Here is a 16,134-nt window from a genome sequence, read left to right on the forward strand (position 1 = left end):
CAGGATTTCCTTCTTTTTTAAGGCTGAATAATATTCCACTATATACATACATGTATATACACAGGTGACTCTTGAGCAACATGAGTTTGAACTGTGTGGGTTCACTTACATTTTTTCCCCAACAAATTCCTGTATTATTTTTTGTGATTTTTAAAAAATTTACCTTTATTGTTGAAAGTATTACAGAAGTCCTCATTAACCCCTTCTACCCCCCTCCCCGTCCCCCCCCCCCCCCACTCAGACCTTCACCACACCATTGTCTGTGTCCATGGGTCATGAATACATGCATATAAAGTTCTTTGGTTAATCCCTTCCCACCCATCCCCGCTTTCCCTCTGAGATTCATCAGTCTTTTCCATGCTTTTATGTCTCTGGATCTATTTTGTTCATCAGTTTGTTTTGTTCTTTAGATTCCACATATGAGTGATTCCTCATATGATGTTTGTCTTTCTCTGCCTGGCTTATTTCCCTTAGCCTAATACTCTCCAGGTCCCTCCATGCCGTCCTTCTTTTTTACAGCCGCATTGTACTCCACGGTGTAAATGTGTCACAGCTTTTTTATCCACTCACCTACAGATGGGCACCTGGGCTGTTTCCAGATCTTAGCTATTGTGAATTGAGCTGCTATGAACATAGGGGTGTGTATGTTCTTTCTGACTGGTGTTTCAGGTTTCTTAGGATACATTCCTAGAAGTGGGATCACTGGGTCAAATGGCAGTTCCATAAATCCATCTGATCTAGTGGGTCATTTAGCCTTTGCCTGCAGGCAGATTCTTATTCTCAATCTTTTAGTAAGCCTCAAGCTGTAGACCACAGAAAGGCATAAACTCCACAGGGTGGGGCAAGAGGTTTACCAACAGGGTGGGGCAATTGCTTTTCCCCTCTCCCCCAGGCAAAAGCTGCCCGGACGGTAAAGGTCTGCCTGAGAAGGAGGTCCACTGTAGTCTGGGGGAATGACTCAGCACAGGAACCGAGATCCAGCCCCACAGACCCCAGCCCTGGATTCTCCTCACACAACTCTAGTCCACTCTTCCCTCCCTCTGTTGGAGCACAAGGTTACTGGCTGCACATGAAAATTTTGTGTTTTGGCCTTTAAGAGGGTGCCTGCAGTTCCAGCCATCTCTCCCTGGCCGACAGAAACCCCGCTGCTTTTCACAGCCAGATGTTATATGGGTGCCTTCCCCAGTTCTGGTGCTGTGGGCTGGGGAGCCCAGCTTGGGGTTTAAGCCCCAGAGTTCTCAGTGGGAACCCCCCAGCTGAGATCTCCCCCCAGACCTTCAGCTGCTGCCTGTGGGAGCCCAGCCAGCTGTCTGGTGCCTCAGCACTTCCTCCAGTCTCTTTGCCGTCTCCGCTTTACGTCTTTGGTTATCAAGGTGCTCTCCAGCTAGCCTTCAATTGATTATTCAGGATGGTTTTTCTACACTTTAGTTGCAATTCCAGTTTGGTCCTGGGAGAGTGGCAGTGTGGCTTCCACTTATTCTGACGCTGTCTTTGAATCTAGAACTACTTTTTTATTATAAGTGAAAATGACATAAAATAGATGGGACATTGTTATAGATTAGATGAGACATCAGCAAAATGCAATGTTTGGATCTCATTTGCATCCAAATTCAAGAAAAAAAATTTTTTTACACATTTGAGAAGTTTTGAATATAGACTTGATATTAGATTACATTAAATAATTATTTTTATTCTTATAACAGACATGTTACATTTAAGGGAACATGTCATATTTGCTAGTAAGACATATTGCAGTATTTATAGACAAACTAATATGGTATCTTGCTTTAAAGTATTCCAGCAAATACTTGCGTTTCCAGCTTTGATGGACTAGATTCCAGCAACGAAAACCTGTATCTTCCAAAATTATAAAAGCAACATGTAAAGCTTCTCATCTGCCACCCTACCTCCAAAAGCTGTTCAGAGAAATCAGAAAGCACCAGGGCAGCCACAATTTTAGGATTCAAGATCACTGAGAGAAGAGAATATTACTGAGTTGAGCTGACATTCCATGATGTACTTCCTGAGTCATTTGCTGATATTTAAAATAATCTGAACTGGAAGCTGAGAAACCAAAGAGAAATCTGAGGAGAGAACAGTATCTGTGCAGAGTTTATGGTCTGCTCATAGCACCAGGAGAGTAAAACTGAAATTCAGGCTACCAGACCAGTGAGGATTTGGCAGGCCAATTCCTCAGACACTGAGGAGTAAGCAGGGCTTTTGTAAGTTTCATTAGACCAGACAAATGACTTTGAGTTTTGGGGTTGCCAAGGAAGAGGTGTCCTATAAGACATGCCACACTCAGCTGTGATGCCAGAATGCCTGAAAGACTACATCCTAAAAAAAAGTGTAAACCAGAAAAGAACCATGAATTTTAAAGTCTGAAAATCCACCTCAAAACCAGGAGGTATACTCTTGCAGGTGTAGACTGGACAGAAAACAGAATCATATCCACGTGGAAGACATACTTATATACATATATTGCAAAACTTGATTTCAGATTGGATTAGAAGGATCTTTCTCTATTCCAAATGCTTGTCAAAAGCTATGTGTTCACACAAATACTCAATTATTATATGCTAAATTTCCACCATTTAATCAACGATTACCAGGTATGTTAAGAAGCAAAGAAAAAAAAACAAAAAACAATAGAAGCTGAACTATAGGTGACTCAGATAATGGACTTATTAGATACAGTCTTTACAATAACTCTAACTGTTAGATCCCAGAAAATAGATGACATCATGGAGAATTTCATCAGAGAATTTAAGTGCATTAAAAAGAATCCATATATAGATGATGCACCATAGAATTGTACACTTGAAGCCTATATAATTTTATTAACCAATGTCACCCCAATAAATTTAATTTAAAAAAAGAATTCAAATAAAATCTTCAGTTGAAAAATACAGTAACTGAAATAAATGGCTTTCATTGCAGATTATATTCAGCTGCAGGGAAGATCTGTCAGAAATATCCAGATAAAAATGTTATAAAATACAGAAAAGTACATAAGATACATAAGACACGATGAAAATGTCTCATATGTAATTGAAGTTAGAAAGGGGAGGAGATAGAATAGGGCAGAAAGAGTATTTGAATAGATAAAGTAAAAATAATATCTGAAGAGATAATGTAAGATAAACTTTAAAAACTAATGAAAACAATATAGCACAGATTAAAGTATACCACAAATGTGAGCAGGATAAATACAGAGAGTCACACACCTAAGTTCATCATAGTAAAAGTGTTAAAGAAAAATAAAACTTCAAAGAGAAAAATCTTAAAGATTGCAGAGGGAAAAGACACGTTCCCTTCATATAGACGGTAAAACTGTCAGTTGATCTCTCAAAAGAAATAATGGAATTTAAAAGGTAACTGGATAATGTATTTGAAGGGCAGAAAGACAAATAATTGCCATTAAGAATTCTATACTGAGTGAAATTATCTTTCAAAAATGGAGGTAAAATAAATACATTTCCAGAAGAGCTAATATTGTGATCATTTGTTGCCTGAAAACTTTATTAGAAGAAATGCTAAGATGAGTTCATCAGGTGCAAGGACAATGATTGCATATATAAGAAAATTATCCCGCACAGAAAAATATGTTAAGGAAAAAATAAAGAACAATGAATTCAGCACATATACGAGTAAATCTAAATGAATATTGATTGTACAAAATGATAGTAGTAACATCCATGAAATTTAAAATATATGTAAAATTAAAATGCAGACAATGATTACACAAATGGGAAGAAGAGGGCATACATGGAGTGAAAGTGTGCTAAGGTCCGGGAACTAGTAAAAGTACTCAGTTTTACTAGATTTACTAACTCAAGGGTGTATGCTGTAATTTCTAAAACTAAGAAAGGTCAATAGAAGGTATAACTGATAAAATAAAGGAAGAGAAATATGAAATGCTAGAAATGTTTAATTAATCCCCCAACCCTAAAAAAAGGCAAAAGGCAAAGAAACATAGGACAGGCAGGATAAAATTTATAAAACACAAAAACAGTGGTACAGTATATTTAAACCCATACAAATAATGAATTGAAGACTTAATATTGTTAAAATGCTAATATGTCCTAAATTGACATACAGATTTTATCTAATCCTTATAAAATCCCACCTGCCTTTTTGCAGAAATTGACAAGCTGATCCTAAAATTCTTATGTAAAAGCAAGATACCAAAAGAGCTAAAACAAATATTCTGTTTTTCAAAAATAGTTTAATATATCTATTATATAGATCTTATCCCTTTGTTGTTAAATTTTTTCCTAAGACTTTTTATAATTTTGCCAGTATTATCAATGACATTTTTCCTGTTGTGTCCATTTTTAGGTGTTTATTAATGAAATACACAAAAGTGATAGATTTTCCTTGTTATTTTGTATATATCCACCTTTTCAAGTCCTTATTAATTCTAGTTATTTCATACAAGAGTATTGGATCTTTAGATATGCATTAATGTTATTAGTGAAAAGATATAGTTTAATCAATTAATATAATCCACCACATCAACAGGATTAGGAAGAAAAATCCTCTGATCTTATCAATTGAGGCAGAAGAAAACATTTGAAAAATTCCCAAACTAATTCATTTTCAAAAAGCTCTCAGAAAATTAAGGATAGGAACTTCCTCAACTTGATAAAGAACGCATACAAAAAAATCCACAGCTAAAATCACACTTGATGAAAAGCAATGAGATCTCATTATTAGAATAGTTAATATCTAAAACAACTGACACCAGAGGTGAGGACCCTCTTCCTGGCGGAGGCAGCGGCCTTCCCTCCATGTACTCTGCCTGCCTTTCCTTAGTGCACACACCTGGAGAGGGAGAAAGCTCTGGAAACTCTTCCTCTTCTTATAGGTCACTAATCCCATCAAGGGGACCCCACCCTCCTGGCATTATCCAAACCTAATTATCTTCCAAGACCCCACCTCCAAATATCATCATATTGAAAACAAGGGCTTCAACATGTGGATTTTAAGTGTACACAAATGTCCTGTCCACAACTGTGTATTTTCAAAATGATAAGTAGTTCATCGTTCCTCTTGAATAAATTGCAGATGAAGAAGAGAGAAAGTAAACGAAAAACTATCTTCGCAGGCCTTACTATAGAACTCAGATTTTATGAACAAAGTTACGGAAAGCTACAGAAGACTTCTGTGTGGAATGACTATTGGAAAAACGTTTCAGGTTTAATTCAGGTAATAGTATTGTTGACGGGTAGATGATGATAGTGTCAGGGAGACATTTGGAAAACATATTATGAGACCCTGAACCAAAGCAGCTTTTGGCAATAGGGATGGAAAAGAGAGAACAGTTGTTAGAGGCACAAAGCAAAATCTGCAGGACTTGGAGAAAACATAAGTAAAGGACAAAAAAGAGATGGAGGGTGGACAGTTACTCCAGTCTTGGACAGCGGTACTGCACACTCACCCCAGAAAGAGAAATAAGAGCGAGAGAAGAAAATTCAGTCACACAGAAGGTTGAGCTGATTGGGGAACAGACATTTAGATTTGTTGAGCAGGCATTTCAATATATATATGGAAGATAGCATGTTTAAGGAGAACATTAGATTGTGTTCAATTCCAGAGAAAATTCAGAAAATATAGGACAAAACATTATTCAATTTAGCAAATGCATAGTATAATAAATTGGGATACATAAGGTCCTTGCAAAAGTTAACGTTATTTTAAAACACTCTAACATATAGCCATGGTAAAAGTTCTATATATTTACCCAGAAGTCTATTATCTAGGGGATAATTTACTGAAAATTAAACTGACTTCTCTCTACTTAGAAATATGAATTATTCAGATAATACAAAAGAATCTAGTTATATGATCTTAAACTCACTAGTATATGCTTCCAGTCAAAATTTTTAAGTGTTTGGATTAGTTCATCTTATCTTTCCCATAATCACTTTTAGCTTTTAACTTTTTAGCTACTCTCATTCTAAAATAGATAAAAGCAATGTTCCTTCTAAAAGGTCATGGCTAATATCCATGTGAAGTCTCTAAAGTAGTATAAAATTAATTTATTTTCCATCTAAGCTGCTTTCCTACCTTTGAAAAAATAAAAATAGTAAAATTGAAGTTAATTTAACTATTTTCTTGTTGGTCCTTTCTGGGATTTCTTATTAAAACGCCAAATAAATATCTTTGACTTTTTTTCTCGGAAACTACTTTTCAATTGCCAATTTCCCTCGCCCGCCCAATGTGCATTAACAAACAGTGATCAGTGGAACCTCTGAGTAATTTTACATCAAGGTGCCAAGTAGTTTGAGATGGTAGAGCACCCTACAGAAATGATTTCCTCTGAGGATTTCATCATTCTCAAACTGGAACGGAGTCTGTACAAGAATAGTTGCCCTTTTCTTAGAAAAATGAGACTTTCTTTGCTGTTAATATTCTATGTACTTATATTCAATTGGAGCAAAAATATTGTTTTGGCTAATCTGAAAATGCATTTGCTAAAAATTACAGGTGGTTTGTATAGAAACATACAGTTCATCCGTATTTACTCAGTTTTGAGATATTTTAGGGCACATGAAAGTGAAGTGTGGTAACTTTGGCTTAATTCATATATACTTTGTGTTTGTTTTTCTTTGAGAATCTATGTTCTCCAGGCTAGGTGTGGTGGGCAATCTAAGATGGGAAAGATGGGGAGGATTTTTACACAATTCTCTTCCCAAAATCTTGGGTTGTGTGTGGGCAAAAACAGTGATTATTTTCTCTAAAGCTCATGACAATTTGTAAGAGCATATCCAAGAAGTGTTTAACACTAACACTATCATTTGAATTACAATTTCTAAATTTGTCCAGAAGTGAACATGTTATTTTAAAGTAATGCAGCAGGCATAGCCACAGACTCAGGCGTCAGAGTGCCTAGGTTTGAATCCAGGCTGCACTGCTCACGGGCTGAGTGAATCTGGACAGGTTTCCAAGCCTCTCTGTGCTTATTTCCTTAGTGTCATGATCATATTGTGATTGCTAAGCGGTTCCTAGGAAATTTATAAATGCCCAATATGTTTAGGATTCTTTATTCTCTCTTCTTTTTTTTCTTTATAGTTTTTATAATTATTATGTTTCAACATCTGCTTTATTAATGTTTAAAAATACTAAGAAAAACTGTAGCAGTCTTAACCTATCTGGAAATATCAAAGAGATATTTCCATTTTATTGGAAAGGAACTGCATTTCTGAAGGTTTAGAAGTAACCACCTTTGTTTTTGCCACTACTGCCCTTGCACAGTGTAGTTTATTTTATGGAAGAAAAGATCATATAGTTTTAGTTTTCTTATCATATTCGCTGAGCAGAGACCCTAGTATTGTGTCCCAAGTTTATTTATGAGATTGTCCTTCTGATCTCTAACTTCTATTTGGGCTCTAATTTACTTCTTTAGGCTAATTCAATTAGAGACCAAAAATCTGTTTGGTGCAATGGGAGGTTATTTTTTCTGCTGGAAAGATACCAAGCATTTGTTGAGGGTATACTGAGGACCTAATACTGAGATAACCTGTAAGAATAAAAATGTGAATGAAACAGTTTCTGTCTTCAAGAGGCTCCTAGTCCTAGCGGGTAGAAGGTTGAAACAAGCACAAGTAACCACATGGTAAATCCTTAGACACAAGAATGCATAAAGAGCTGTGGGTAAGAGAGAGATCATCGTTCCATGTTAAAGAGAAGGTGGGCTAAGATAGGCATGAGCATAACCACATGCTGCATTTGAAGATGTCAAAGCAAAAATTGCATCAGATAAAGGTAGACAGGCAAGAAAGACTTTATTTAATGTATCACAATAGGGGAGAGAGGCCAGGTCTTGGTCTGCACTTAACTGTTGAAACACAGGGTGGGAGGGTTTTTAAGCACCATATGAGAGGAAGAACAGGGGCCATCTATGTTGCCAATTGGCTTCACCCAAAGGAAAAGTAAGCTTTCTTGTAGCTTTATGACAGGAGGAAGTTTTACAACTTGGAACAATTACCCACCAGTCAGGCTCCTACCCTTCAACAGAAACTGGGAGATGGGGACTCTATCTCCCTGGATGTTTACACATCGCAGGTCCTTAAGAAAGAGGGTTGGGTTGCAAAATTTGCAAAAGGTTTTTTTTAAAAAAAGATTTGCATACATCACAAAGGCCTAGTAAGAATTTCCAAGTTTTCTAAAGTAAATGCTCTAAGGAAAGAGAGGTCAGGGCCTAGAGTACGGACAAGCTATAGTTTAGTCATGCTGAGGGGAACAGTCAGGACCTTTAGGGCAAGATCTACACTGGGAGCACAGGACTGAAAAGCCATAGCTAGGTGACAGCAAGTAAGAAGGTGTTGCAGAGCCAGGTCATGGGTAACCTTGGAAGTCCCGATATGAAGTTCAGGCTTCATTCTGTAATCACTGAAAGAGCTAAAGCCTAGCAATGAAATGATCAAACTTATTAGTTTAAAAAGTATGAAAATTTGTATATTTTTATAAAAGAATTGAAAAGGGTAAGACAAGTCACAGGAAGAAAAAAAAGACATAAAAGGAATTATCTTGCTTAGTGCTCAAAGCTCTGTGATGTGGTTGTTTATAATTCCCACCTTCACATGAAAAACTGGAGGCCCAAAATGTTTAAGTAACTTTTCCAAATGTTCTATACTTCACAAATGTGGGCAGTTTCAAACCCAGTCTGTCTCTCAACAAGCCCACGAGCTTCCCACTCAGCAGTACGGTTACTGAACCAGTGACCATCAACCAGAAAATGTTGTGGGTTTGCTTTGTGGAATATGGGGTGATATGTGAATGGTGTGTTATAGTAATTTTTGGATTTATGGCACTTGTACAATTATGAAGAACTAAAAAATGAAACAATATCAACGTCAGATGGATTGAGATAGACATCAAATCTTTCTAAAAGCATATTCCTGGGATCTTGGCCAACTGAAGCTTCTTTTGGTTTCCTAGACTGAATGAGATAATACATATAAAACAGCTTTACAAACTGTGAAATCCTAAAAGATGAAGGCTATTCCTTTCACGTTAGAAGAACATAAATTGTTTATAAGTCAGTTTCCGTCTTAAGTGCACTAGGGTGGATATGTTCAGTGGAGTCCCATCATGAATTATTTATAAAGTGAGAAATTAATTCCGGATGTGTTACTGAGAATTTTTTTATATTTTGGGGGCTGTCTGTGGATGACTTGAAAACCCTCCTTGAAATCCAAAAATTTGCCTTGGGAAAATATCAATTTAAAAATGCATCAGCTGGAATGTTTTGTGTTGCAAGTATGAAAGACCCAACTTGAACTGTTTTAAACAACAAAATTAATTTACTGAGTTTGAAACTAAAAATCTGGCATGAAGAGAGCATTTATGTAATAACTTAAACAATGCACCCAGGACCATGATTCATCAAAACCCTTCCCTCTGCTTCATTTAATGTTAATTTCATTCTCTCTCTACAGGGATTGCCCAACCATCCACCAGGCTCCCTTCTGGTCACACTCTTCATGATGCAGCAAAATGGCTTTAAGATTCCAGACCTCATTTCTCACATCATATAGTTCAGAAGAGGAGACAGCATCTCTCGAAATATCTTCTGTGGAAAGAAGAGGAAACTTCTCTTTCCTGGAAGACCTTAGCAAATATCTTCCTCACATCTTAACTGTTTTCCTTTGGCTACCGGATTTTCCTTGAACCAACTGCCGTGACCAGGGAGTGGGCTTCATTGACTGGTTTAAGGCAATCGGCCTTTCTTTCCCTTACTCCTACAGCTGAGGTTGGCTTAGTGCCGCCCCAAGCGCATGGATGGGTAACTGTGCTAGGAAGCTAACGATGACTATTCCCTGCAAATCTCCTTGTAAACTACCTTTGTGGTTGGCTTGGTGTGCTCTTTCGGAAACATCCAAATGTAAATTCAGCCAGTTTCACCAAATAGATCCTTTTCCTTTGGGATTCCTTTTTGAATTACTTTCAAGTTCATTGGATCCTCCCCAACTGGTTTATTGAAGACTCATAATTTTTTCAAAATTATTCTATGGTTTAAACAATAGCTTAGTGTTTTGTTTAACTGAGTTTGGAACTTGTCTGGAATCTGATTTGGTGTAATGTGCAATGGGGATTCAAGAAGGCTTTTTTATAGGGGTTGGGGCAAATTGTTCTAAGTTCTTACACTCATTATTGAACAGCTTTTCCCTTTCTGAATGCACTGCTTAGGACCTCTCCTGAGGCTTGGACAGGGCCATACGCAAAAGGAGACTTGAGCTTCATTAGGGTCACATCAGTCCTCTGTGAACCAAATCCTACTGAGGCTGTTCATTCCTATATCTCTCCTCCTCTTCACAATACATATTTTTAGGTCTACTAAATGATTTTCACTGTGATCACTAATTTATGCCCTATTGAATTTATTGTAGGTTTTGGCTAAATAAGCCAGGCTTTATGTTCCTAACTGAATTTTGTTTTTTTCACTCTTCTTTCCATACCATTGGAAAAAGTCAAATACAATTGTGACCAGCCACTTCTCTATACTAGTCAAGATAGAATCTGTGATAGCTATTTTTATTTTTTTTACTAACTCTAGGCATTAAAGGAAACTTCATCAGATAAAATTATATTGTCTTCAGAAGAAATATATATTTAGGAAAATATATGTAAGGTGAGATTATTCTAAACAAAACAAAAGAACTGTAATCCTTTCTTAAGGAGTAATCAGTTCTTAAGAAAAATGTTATCAGCTCCGAATTGCATTTTAATAATTAGTATACTTTTCCCATAATATGCTTTGTTCTGCTTGTACTTTTTAGTTCTTTCTGACTATATCTTAAACTTGAAAACCTCTAAATTAATTACCTATTGATATCTTTGGGTAGATTAACAAATTTCCGAGGTAAAGGGGAATTTATAAATCATTCACTTATTCAAAAATTCATATATTTCTCATTTTAATGGGAAATTGATTTAGCAGAAACTACCATGTATCCATATGGTGTATATGTATTTTATGTATATTCTTGGTATGAATATACACCTATCATCCTATAATAAGTATGTATAAAACCCACAATGATTTTCTTCTCACCAAGCAATTCTTGATTTCTTTACAATACTTAAATTTGTCTTATTACTTCCTTTTTGTTGAATATTCACTTTTACTCTTTCTCTCTACTTATCCACTTTTGCCTGTTTCAAGATCATATCTGGAAGTAAGTCAATAGGGTCAGTAAGTTCATTATAAGTACAGTAAAAGAGAAAGCTCTAGCTGAGTGGGTGAGGAAAAGGAATGTAATGTAGCTGGACACAACTGAGTCATGGAGGTGAGTGGGCAGAGAGGCCACCTCCTGGAAGGAAGAGCTGGGGCACCATGGTGGGAGCAGAAGAGTCACTGCCCTTACACTTTGTTTGATCGTGAGTAATGCAATCATTCTTTTCTTTTCTTTCTTTTCCCCCCAGGAATTAGACTAAGGCACTCAAAGCTTCATCAGAATATAAAAGTAGCAATAGATGGCTTTTTGTTTTAACAGTTGGATTTAAAAAATGGTCTGTAGTAACAATAGCCCTTTCTGTCCTGAGAAGTCCTATGTGTATAATTTCATAGAATCTTTTCAACAAAATTATAAATATTATTATCAGGTCAATTTAACAGATGAAGGAAGAGAGGCTCAGAGAATGTGAATACATTTCCAGGATTCACACAGTGACAGATGCTGTATTCTCATCCAGGTCATCTGATTCCAAGTCATGTTCTCTTAAAAGCTCCACTCTATAGCAACCATTTTATTTGAGTAGTAAAATTTTATAAACTCTAGGAAACCAAGGGACATTCCATTTGAATTAGCATGATACTTCAATAATAGACAACTAAAAAAAAAATAATGGAGAAAACTAGTCAACAAAGCATCATTGGGTAGTTATATATAGGGTATTTGCTTTATTGAAATGTTAGATTAAATTATCATGAATGCACATAAAAGATTTAAATAGTTTAAATACTACTTTCATATTTTAGTTTTACTACTTATCAAACTGGACATATATGAAATGTTTACGTATATATTAATGTTCAATTTCTTTAATGTTTATCCACATATACAGAGGTGGACAAAAGTAGATTTACAGTTGTTTGTTCATATGGAAAATAATGCAACAATTAATAAATAATATACAAGAATAAACTCTGTGTTTCATGTACCCATAACTGTAAACCTACTTTTTCCCACCCCTTATATACTTATTTCATATATCTTCTATAATGTATTCTTTCCTGACCTGGCTAACTTGGCTATCTTATGCTGCTTCTCTTTAACATTATGGGGACCTAACTGTGGGGCTATTACTGAAGTTATATAAAGGAATTTGTTTGGGAAGACAGAAATAGAACACCTAGCCACACACAGAGAAGTCTTTGAGAGAAAATAATAACAGCTTTTGCTAAGTTAGCAATTTATAGCCAGCATGCTGGGCACTACTCCTTGCTCTTGTGGTGATATTTCAAACCAACTACTGTAATATATGCAAGTGTCAAAAACTTGACCCACCTTGAAATATTGTAGATATCTGAGAATGAGTGCTTTCTTGAGCTAGAAAATACAAATGCTAATTGTATAATGAACATATACATGCTACTGTCCAAGAATGCTCTGCATTATATCAAGATTATACTGAAAGCATAAAATAAAAGGTAAAATTAGTTCTGAGGTCCAACATATGAATAAATATTACCTAAATGCCACATATTTTTGGCCTTGCAATTTAATAAATGCATTTGTAGAAGGGAAATCAAGCAGATGAGGGATTTTTAATACACTTAAATGTTCAATAATGTATTTTTCTTTTGGAAAGTAAGTATTTTCCTCAACTAGCTTATGTGAGATCTAATCTGAAGTGTTCTTTTGAGTGTGGGGTCTGCCAGTTGGCAGCTTTGAGGAAATATGTGCCCTTGAAGAGCAAAGTGAGTAGAAATTATAGAGTGAGAGACACCAATAGTGAAAACAATCCTGTGCCAGGTTAATGATATAATCATCACTCTACTCATGATAAAAGTATATTCTCAAAATAGCAGAGTCTCTGCAAGTAAATTTTCAGTTCTATAAATTACATTTTATTCACTTACAAGAATGTAGATAGTATCCTGTTGTGTGAAATAACAAACACAAGAAAACATGTTTTGTCATATAGGTCATCTGCTTTAATGGCTTGGTTAAAACATATTTCTAACATCTGTTATTTTTATGATCTCACTTATAATTTCATGATGATTATCATTACTTTAGATATTTCTTTTTAAGAGACCTTGATTACCTATTTGACTATTTTTGCCAGATGTACTTTAAGTCTCATTCCTTAACTCAGGTTTATTCCCTTCAAGTACATACACATTTTATTTAATGTATAGGTGCTTGTAGTTTAATCTTGTTAACTTCTCCACAGGGTTACACTATTTCAGAGAAGGACTCATGTGTTTCCAAAGCTCCAAATTTGCTGTTAATTATATCCAATAGGCATCCAACGAATAAACATCAAATAAGCAGAAAACTGAATCCCATATAGCTAACATACTAACTCCTAAAGTGACATAGCATTAAAAATAGTAGGCATAATAGATAAATGTTAATGATCATGCTTTTCCTGAAATATTAATAGGCCTTTAATCTTGTCATTATCAAGGGCTTTGTGCCCTTTCTAGGGTGAATTAAGCCTTGTTCTTTGTCACAGGATTTGACTAAAACTTTAATTATTGATATAATACAACCCTATTATAACATAGCTCATTATTCAAGTCAGGTCTACTAATATACATTAAGCACCCATTTTCCATTGGAACTATACAAGAAGCTTTGGGGACACAAATTAAAAGCTAAAGACAAAATGTTACATTCTTTGTATTTATTTTAACATATCAAGGAACATGATACTACAAAGACTTCCCCTTGAAACATATAATCACATAATGTAAATTTCTGAAATAATATGGAGAGTTTATAACTGCAGGAGACAGATAAACAGATAATTCTAATACTCTATAGTTTTTTCTCAGTTGATTACCTGCTCAGATGATAGGCAATGGCACTCAGTCCATTCTAGAGTTCAGGAAAATATCACTGGCCAAGCCACACCTTAGCTGCATCTTAACAGAGTTTGCATAAGCAATTAAAGTTTGAAAGACTTTCCTGGAGCAATGCCACATGAGCAAGATGGATATAGCACGTGTATGGATGCAAACCCGTAATTGTTGGATATAGATGAAGGGTAAAATGGTTGTAAATGATGCTAGAAAGTTGAGGATTATCTTAAGTGTATTCATTGACTTTAACTAGGCTTTGTTTTGGTAATGACTTCTAAATACTGATTACCTAACCTACAAGAAGCTGATTTCTTGATCAGGAAAAGTCTGCTAGGTATTGAAGCCACTCACCAGCATTGTTATAGAGTGCAAAACATCACACTGCTATTCCAGGTTTATAACACAAAGAATAGACACCAGACTACAGGACCTTAAAAAAAACAACAAAAAAAGATTTTCTACATGAGACCCATCTTGTGGGAGAGACCTGTCCAGGACACAGAGATTAGAACCCCACAAGGGCCAAAAGAGAGTCCAGTTCCCAAGTCTATTGCAAGGATGGCAGTGAGGAGGCTTATAAACACTAATCACTCCTCTTAACCCAGCACAACCTATTTCCCAGTAGGAGGAAAGGTAGAATTCCTTAAGGACTTGAGATGGGTTTTAAGTCAATTTAACTTGAATTTCAAACTTAGATATCTTGTTACTATTAAGACAATGCTAGACTTGAAGGATCATCTCAGTCAATGCTAGTTTTCTCTTACCCCTAAATACATGGTTGGAGAAGAGAACAGTAATTAGCTGGTGAACTAAAATGACAGTGAGTGACCTTGCGGCACAAGCAAGCTGTGCGTCTGATAGTCTAGGTTTTAGGGAGGGGTGCAGCAATTTAGTGCATTGCTTATCAGACTAAAGTGATTTTTTTCTTTTTGTAGAGGACTGCAACAATTTTTATTCTTAAAATGCATTAAGCACCTATTAATATATTAATATCAACTGTTTACATATTCCATGATTAGGGCTCATATTTTACTAACATAGTTACTAACCTTGTCTGTAACTTTCTCAAATCTAAGAGTCTTGCTTTATATCCATATGTAAAGACACTAATAAAGTAAAGACGCTAACAATATCCCCGAAATCTTTGGGCACGGTGAGGATGATACATCAGCAAGAATCTTGTTTTGCCTTCTTTATCATTTTAGGTGCTATCATTGTCTTCCTGTTCATTTTACGCCCAGTTTCGGATTATTTTAAGAACTCGTCTTTGAAATTAAGAATATCTGGCGACACATGTGAGCTTAGCTTCAGCTCTGCTGTAAAAGAGAGTGGGATGCCGTTCAGCTGTATTTTAATGACACGGTGTGTTAAAAAGACAGCTAAGAAAAAGAAACACAAAAAGAAAATTTTAGCCAAATCCCGAATGGCCCTTAATGAGAACTCTGCCTCTGCAGGACGTTAACATTAGGTAGGTGGCATAGACAATGCAAATGCGGGCCTCGACCTCGTTAGTGAATCAAAGCAAGGGGAAGTGATGTCAGTCACAAGCCGTGGGATGCAGGATGAAAGGCTCATGAAAATGAAGCTGGAGGGAATATCGGGAAAGGGGCAGACAAGCGAGTCTCCACAGCAAAACCAGAGCTAACAGATAAAGCAAATGCCTTTATTTCAGCTGCTTCCCCACATGTGATGATGAATTGGGTATGTTCCGGTCTCATAAAAAGGAAGTCAGTGTTAATTAAAGAGCCTTTAACCGGGGATAATTCAGGGATTAGTAATAATATTAATTTAAGAATCTGTTTATATTTCCAGATGCATGAGCTGAACATTTTCAACCATCCCTTATCTTTTAGTTTAGAAAGATAACAAACATTTAACGTCTTAATATTTTGGGAATATATCATAATGGTGAAGTGAATTACTCATTATTTTCCCTAAACACGTGGTAAACTTTCATATTTCTGTTCTTATGCAGGTTGTGCCTCCTGCCTGCCACATGCCTGTCCTCTAAGTTTCAGTTCAAATGTCACATCTAATCTGGAGCATTCTTTGATCCACCCAGAGAACATGAGTAGCTCGCTCTTCTTACT

The sequence above is a fragment of the Miniopterus schreibersii genome (genome assembly GCF_964146895.1).
Source record: "Miniopterus schreibersii genome assembly, chromosome: 2".
Lineage (NCBI taxonomy): Eukaryota > Metazoa > Chordata > Mammalia > Chiroptera > Miniopteridae > Miniopterus > Miniopterus schreibersii.